Source organism: Coregonus lavaretus, assembly GCF_964263955.1.
Source record: "Coregonus lavaretus genome assembly, contig: HAP1_SCAFFOLD_2881, whole genome shotgun sequence".
NCBI classification, from domain to species: Eukaryota; Metazoa; Chordata; class Actinopteri; order Salmoniformes; family Salmonidae; genus Coregonus; species Coregonus lavaretus.
The window spans coordinates 1-8545 of NW_028167024.1; the positions used below are offsets into that span (position 1 = coordinate 1).

General features: G+C 44.6%; 1 long non-coding RNA gene across 1 annotated transcript; it reads right to left on the reverse strand.

Moving 5' to 3' along the window:
- Window positions 1–3867: 3867 nt before the first annotated feature.
- Window positions 3868–5221, reverse strand: LOC311113968. Its single transcript, XR_014611065.1, has 2 exons — window positions 4730–5221; window positions 3868–4201 (listed from the first exon to the last, which is right to left on the reverse strand). It is a non-coding gene; the product is annotated as an uncharacterized lncRNA (long non-coding RNA).
- Between the last annotated feature and the right edge of the window lie 3324 nt (window positions 5222–8545).

Sequence of the window (8545 nt, forward strand, 5' to 3'; positions counted from 1 at the left end):
CACCCTATTCCCTATATAGTACACTACTTTAGACCAGAGAATGGCACCCTATTCCCTATATAGTGCACTATTTTAGACCAGAGAATGGCACCCTATTCCTATATAGTGCACTACTTTAGACCAGAGAATGGCACCCTATTCCCTATATAGTGCACTACTTTAGACCAGAGATGGCACCCTATTCCCTATATAGTGCACTACTTTAGACCAGAGAATGGCACCCTATTCCCTATATAGTACACTACTTTAGACCAGAGAATGGCACCCTATTCCCTATATAGTGCACTACTTTAGACCAGAGAATGGCACCCTATTCCCTATATAGTACACTACTTTAGACCAGAGAATGGCACCCTATTCCCTATATAGGGCACTACTTTAGACCAGAGAATGGCACCCTATTCCCTATATAGTGCACTACTTTAGACCAGAGAATGGCACCCTATTCCCTATATAGTACACTACTTTAGACAGAGAATGGCACCCTATTCCCTATATAGTGCACTACTTTAGACCAGAGAATGGCACCCTATTCCCTATTAGTACACTACTTTAGACCAGAGAATGGCACCCTATTCCCTATATAGTACACTACTTTAGACCAGAGAATGGCACCCTATTCCCTATATAGTGCACTACTTTAGACCAGAGAATGGCACCCTATTCCCTATATAGTGCACTACTTTAGACCAGAGAATGGCACCCTATTCCCTATATAGTGCACTACTTTAGACCAGAGAATGGCACCCTATTCCCTATATAGTACACTACTTTAGACTAGAGAATGGCACCCTATTCCCTATATAGTACACTACTTTAGACCAGAGAATGGCACCCTATTCCCTATATAGTACACTACTTTAGACCAGAGAATGGCACCCTATTCCCTATATAGTACACTACTTTAGACCAGAGAATGGCACCCTATTCCCTATATAGTACACTACTTTAGACCAGAGAATGGCACCCTATTCCCTATATAGTGCACTACTTTAGACCAGAGAATGGCACCCTATTCCCTATATAGTGCACTACTTTAGACCAGAGAATGGCACCCTATTCCCTATATAGGGCACTACTTTAGACCAGAGAATGGCACCCTATTCCCTATATAGTGCACTACTTTAGACCAGAGAATGGCACCCTATTCCCTATATAGTACACTACTTTAGACCAGAGAAGGGCACCCTATTCCCTATATAGTACACTACTTTAGACCAGAGAATGGCACCCTATTCCCTATATAGTGCACTACTTTAGACCAGAGAATGGCACCCTATTCCCTATATAGTGCACTACTTTAGACCAGAGAATGGCACCCTATTCCCTATATAGTGCACTACTTTAGACCAGAGAATGGCACCCTATTCCCTATATAGTGCACTACTTTAGACCAGAGAATGGCACCCTATTCCCTATATAGTGCACTACTTTAGACCAGAGAATGGCACCCTATTCCCTATATAGTGCACTACTTTAGACCAGAGAATGGCACCCTATTCCCTATATAGTGCACTACTTTAGACCAGAGAATGGCACCCTATTCCCTATATAGTGCACTACTTTAGACCAGAGAATGGCACCCTATTCCTATATAGTGCACTACTTTAGACCAGAGAATGGCACCCTATTCCCTATATAGTGCACTACTTTAGACCAGAGAATGGCACCCTATTCCCTATATAGTGCACTACTTTAGACCAGAGAATGGCACCCTATTCCCTATATAGTGCACTACTTTAGACCAGAGAATGGCACCCTATTCCCTATATAGTGCACTATTTTAGACCAGAGAATGGCACCCTATTCCCTATATAGTGCACTACTTTAGACCAGAGAATGGCACCCTATTCCCTATATAGTGCACTACTTTAGACCAGAGAATGGCACCCTATTCCCTATATAGCGCACTACTTTAGACCAGAGAATGGCACCCTATTCCCTATATAGTACACTACTTTAGACCAGAGAATGGCACCCTATTCCCTATATAGTGCACTACTTTAGACCAGAGAATGGCACCCTATTCCCTATATAGTGCACTACTTTAGACCAGAGAATGGCACCCTATTCCCTATATAGCGCACTACTTTAGACCAGAGAATGGCACCCTATTCCCTATATAGTACACTACTTTAGACCAGAGAATGGCACCCTATTCCCTATATAGTGCACTATTTTAGACCAGAGAATGGCACCCTATTCCCTATATAGTGCACTACTTTAGACCAGAGAATGGCACCCTATTCCCTATGTAGTGCACTACTTTAGACCAGAGAATGGCACCCTATTCCCTATATAGTGCACTACTTTAGACCAGAGAATGGCACCCTATTCCCTATATAGTGCACTACTTTAGACCAGAGAATGGCACCCTATTCCCTATATAGTGCACTACTTTAGACCAGAGAATGGCACCCTATTCCCTATATAGTGCACTACTTTAGACCAGAGAATGGCACCCTATTCCCTATATAGTGCACTATTTTAGACCAGAGAATGGCACCCTATTCCCTATATAGTGCACTACTTTAGACCAGAGAATGGCACCCTATTCCCTATATAGTGCACTACTTTAGACCAGAGAATGGCACCCTATTCCCTATATAGCGCACTACTTTAGACCAGAGAATGGCACCCTATTCCCTATATAGTACACTACTTTAGACCAGAGAATGGCACCCTATTCCCTATATAGTGCACTACTTTAGACCAGAGAATGGCACCCTATTCCCTATATAGTGCACTACTTTAGACCAGAGAATGGCACCCTATTCCCTATATAGCGCACTACTTTAGACCAGAGAATGGCACCCTATTCCCTATATAGTACACTACTTTAGACCAGAGAATGGCACCCTATTCCCTATATAGTGCACTATTTTAGACCAGAGAATGGCACCCTATTCCCTATATAGTGCACTACTTTAGACCAGAGAATGGCACCCTATTCCCTATATAGTGCACTACTTTAGACCAGAGAATGGCACCCTATTCCCTATATAGCGCACTACTTTAGACCAGAGAATGGCACCCTATTCCCTATATAGTACACTACTTTAGACCAGAGAATGGCACCCTATTCCCTATATAGTGCACTACTTTAGACCAGAGAATGGCACCCTATTCCCTATATAGTGCACTACTTTAGACCAGAGAATGGCACCCTATTCCCTATATAGCGCACTACTTTAGACCAGAGAATGGCACCCTATTCCCTATATAGTGCACTACTTTCGACCAGGTACCATTTGGGACTAATCCTAAGTCTGGATTCCGTGTGCAGCCTGGCACACACAGACCTTTTCTCAATTAGATGTGCTCACCTCCTGCGTCCTCTCTCCTGCGTCCTCTCTCCTGCGTCCTCTCTCCTGCGTCCTCTCTCCTGCGTCCTCTCTCCTACGTCCTCTCTCCTACGTCCTCTCTCCTATGTCCTCTCTCGCCTCCTTTTGAAAGAGGTCAAAGTTAATCGAGGAGAGTCGGCGAGGAGAGTTGGCGAGGAGAGTGAACGAGACGGTTCTTCTCCACTCGCGCGTCATTAGGCAAATGACATTTACAGGGCTGGATCCCAAAATAAATGACGTTTACAGGGCTGGATCCCAAAATAAATGATGATGAATGAGTCAATTGGAAACCCCGGGGGATTAGGTGGCCATGATGTTATGAGGGCCAGATTGGGAATTTAGCCAGGACACCTGGGTTAACACCCCTACTCTTATGATTAAGTGCCATGGGATCTTTAGTGACCACAGAGTCAGGACACCCGTCCGTTTGACGTCCCATCTGAAAGACGGATATCAGTACAATCATAACAAGCTAAGCATTACGAAACTTTTATTCGAACAAATAAGCCACAAGGAGCAAATAAACCATTAAATGTTTTATTAACCAAATCCGACACTCATTGAGCTCCTCCTTACAAAAACTCCTTGATTGGTGATCGAAAAAAAACAAAACAAAAACGCCACCTACTGGAGATGACAGATTTTGGGCCCAGTTATCCCTCTCGCTTCGCCTCTTCCTCTCTGGTATCCTGGATGAAAGATGAGGGGAGGACACTCTTCCGTTTTCCTACTAACGAATTGACACACTCCTCGACCACTTATCGGTTTCCGGGTCACGGAGGAGCAAGGAGGAGAGAGGACAGTCTTTTTCCCCGAAAGAGAAAACCCCTTTGTTATTCAGACCTTTCCATCAGAGACTGCCACCAAGAAAACAAGGAAAAAGTTGTCCATATCCATGAAGCGTAGCACTGGAGAGTAATAATACTAATAATGATAGTAATCATATTCATAATAATATGTACAATATCACATTTTGATAACATAAGGTGTTTAAAAAGGTGGTAAACGTTTATAAAAAATAAAAATAAATGTCACAGAGTAGATAGTTGATATTTACTGTATATGTATCTATTTTTTATATATATATATTTGTGTTTATTTATTACCAATTTTTCCACAAATACAATGTCCTATTCCTAAAAATAATTCATCATTATGATAATTAAATACGTCTACGTTTAATTATCCCGTTATATAATTAAATAACACCGTGTATAGCGTAACAGATGTCAAATTCTTCCAGGCGACAAAAATCAGTCCATTCCAGTGTGTCCCTGTACTTGTTACGGCTCCTCACTGCAAATCCGCAACACATTTTGTTCCTAACCACCAAGCATGGCCCTTTGGGAATAGAATGGCCAATGTAATTTGACACTTCAACTTACTGTGCTCTATCTTAGTTGATTCACCCGCTGACGTTGAGCCCCAGCCATTCTCAGTGGTAGTGACGAGAGGAAGATCGTTTAAAAATCAAGATCCTGAAAATTACTAAAGAGGACTTTCTCCGAGCCGTTTCGCCACTCGCTTTAAATCTGGTAAGTTAAGTTACGTGATTGTTCCGTTGGTTGCAGCCTGTGTCTGTCGCGTTGGACACCTTCCGCTCGGGAGGATTTTGTGCTTCTCTCTACTACATGGTCCGTTTGGGATTGTTTCCCCGACAATGGAGTGACCACTTGAAGCAACGGCAGGGAGCTTGTCGTGTAATCAATGCTGCGACGTTGCTGTACTGAGATAGAGACGTATTGTCGGGTAGTTGGCAGGTTGTGCATTTCGTCAATTATAGCCGAGATGCGGTAGCCTGGTCTTTCACGGCGACGGATCTGTTGTGTTGTTTCGTAGATTTTGGTGGATCAAGACTCGATCAGTCCAGCAGTGTGTGTGTGTGTGTGTGTGTGTGTGGGCGGGGGGTAGTGTTTTGGTGGTCACTTTTTGGAGATTGCATTCGTTTAGCGCGAGACACATGGCAGTTCAACAATCTTTCTTTGTCGTGTCAAAATTCCATTAATAAAATCAGGGTTACAATTTTAACATACATTATCAACAACCATTGGAATATCATATCATACAATGTGATTTACTTAACCTGCTATTTATGGTAGCCTATTCATAATAAATATGCATCATAATTCGTAATTATCACATGTAGGTTATAACCTAGGGTTAGCCTATATTATTTTTTTGTAATACGTTTATCATTAGCCTACTACTTTTGTGTGCACAGGCAGAAATGACAAACCTGGGGCTGTTTTGTTGGTGTTATTACTGTTTTAGTGGGTTTAACTAGTCCAATCCCTGAATTCTGGCGGTGTCCGGATCAGAATCCAGTAGGGAGTGAAGGTTGGGAGTCTCTCTCACACAGAACTAGCTTTCTTTTCATAACTGCTTGTACATCTGTCTAGGAAGCGAAAGAACAGCCAAGAGGAAAGAAATAAGGCAGACACACACCACCCTAGCTGCTCTGCTTTCTAATCATTGTCAGAGATAGACTCTCTCCCTTGCCCCCTCACTCTCTCTCTCTCGCTCTCTCTCTCTCTCTCTCCCTTGCCCCCTCTCTCTCTCTCTCTCTCCCTTGCCCCCTCTCGCTCTCTCTCTCTCTCTCCCTTGCCCCCTCTCGCTCTCTCTCTCTCTCTCCCTTGCCCCCTCTCGCTCTCTCTCTCTCTCCCTTGCCCCCCCCCTCTCTCTCTCTCTCTCCCTTGCACCCCCCCTCTCTCTCTCTCCCTTGCCCCCCCTCTCTCTCTCTCTCGCTCGCTTTCTCTCTCTCTCTCTCCCTCTTGAGAGCCACTTAAAAAGTAGACTATTGTTATAATAAAAAATATATATTCAGATAAATCTCCCAATTGTTGCATGCCGCTATACTTGTCTACTTTGGCAGTATGTTTTGGGAGTGTCTACTTCTCGACTGATTTTATAAATAAAGAACAAGGGGAGAAACACGTTTCTAGTCTTTGTGCTGAGAGAGAGAGAGAGGTCCAAGACGGGTTTTCAATAGGTCGCCTAACTAAACGTCTCTCTCTCTCTCTACCTCATCAGAACAGCAGTGTGAAATTGGTCCCGTCCATGTGTAGCGGTGGTTTAGCATTTGAAACTTGGGAACAAAACTATTAAACAGGGTCTACAGAAAACTATTAAACTGGGTCTACAGAAAACTATTAAACAGGGTCTACAGAAAACGTTTAAACAGGGTCTACAGCACTTGTGGCAGTAATTGGGTATTGGTTGGGTCATGGTCTTTAGGGTTTCCCCACATTCCTGCCACACTCTTGTTGTTGTTTACTCTTTGGTAAAACATGTATGGGATATGAGTGACATCACAAAGGGTCAAGGGTCGAAGCTAGCCACTCGATGGAACCTGCAAAAGAAGCATTGATTTAAGGTAGCAGCGCTGTGTGCCTGACCATCTGTTAGGTGACATGTTGCTTGATCAGTGTCTGGATTCCAATAGAGTCCTTCCAATCTTAAGGACTGGAGAGCTTCCCTCCTCCCTCCCTCCCTCCCTCCCTCCCTCCCTCCCTCCCTCCTCTTCCCTCTCTTCCTCCCCCTCCATCCTCCTCCCCCTCCTTCCCCTCTGCCACCTCTCAGGGGCCCCCAAGTTGAGCTTGCGAATTATCATGGGGCTGACAGACACACACACACACACACACACACACAGAGAGACAGACTCTACCATGCTGACCTTCATCTATTCATCTTAAGCATGCTGAAACACCAGCCGTCTTAAGCATATTGAAACACCAGCCGTTGAAACACCAGCCGTCAAACAAAACCTCTATTCTATCAATTTTAAGGATGTTGAAACACCAGCCGTCAAACAAAACCTCTATTCTATCAATTTTAAGGATGTTGAAACACCAGCCGTCAAACAAAAGACACATTGAAACTGAGATCTGTAACCCAGGACCATTTTCTCTCTCTCTCTCTCTCTCTCTCTCTCTCTCTCCCTGTCTCTCTCTCTCTCCCTGTCTCTCTCTCTCTCTGTCTCTCTCTCTCTCTCTCTGTCTCTCTCTCTCTCTCTCTCTCTCTCTCTCCCTGTCTCTCTCTCTCTCTGTCTCTCTCTGTCTCTCTCTGTCTTCTCACTGTCTCTCTCTGTCTTCTCACTGTCTCTCTCTGTCTTCTCACTGTCTCTCTCTCTCTCTCTCTCACTGTCTCTCTCTCTCACTGTCTCTCTCTCTCTGTCTCTCTCTCTCTCTGTCTTCTCCCTGTCTCTGTTCTCTCTCTCCCCGTCTCTCCCCGTCTCTCCCCGTCTCTCTCTCTCTGTCTCTCTCTCTCTGTCTCTCTCTCTCTCTCTCTCTCTCTCTCTCTCTCTCTCTCTCTCTCTCTCTCTCTCTCTCTCTCTCTCTTCTCTCTCTCTCTCTGTGTTCTCTCTCTCTCTGTGTTCTCTCTCTCTGTGTCTCTCTCTGTGTCTCTCTCTGTTCTCCTACTAACCAAGGGAAAGTTGTTAGCTTTAGCTTCTACTAACCAAGGGAAAGTTGTTAGCTACATAGTACAGGGCTAATAAAGGCTGTTCAGTTTGCTGTGGTGTTTTAGCTAATTGGATGGATAACGCAGCTCGTTACATGTATTTAGTTGTTGAAAGCCCATGTTCGCAATTCATTCACGGTTACATTTTATTCACGGTTACTTTTCCATAAACTAGCCTATATCTGTGATGTCTTGTCCATACAAAGCTTCATATGTCTATAGAGGTCTGTGTGTGGCATTGTGTGGATTGGCAACGGCAACACGTTCTTAAAGAGGGGTTTCTCTCTTTCTCTCTCTCTGTATGGACCAGGCGGGCAGGCGGGCGGAAGCTGGAAACGGCTGTGCCACATGGGAAATTATTCAGCTCTGAGATTAGAGAGGACACACGAGGCTTCATTACTTTGTCCACCACACCACCACTACTGCACCACACCACACCCCACCACCACACCATACTACATCACCACCTCAACACCCCAATGCAGCACCACACCACACCACCAACACCACATACCAACACACCAACACCACACCCCACCACCACACCACCACCCCAACACCCCAATGCAGCACCACACCACACCACCACACCCCACCACCACACCATACCACACCAACACCCCAATGCAGCACCACACCACCAACACCACATACCAACACCCCAACACCACACACCAACACACCAACACCACACCCACACCACACCACACACTGTGTAATTAAAGTCCCATGATGGTAGTGAC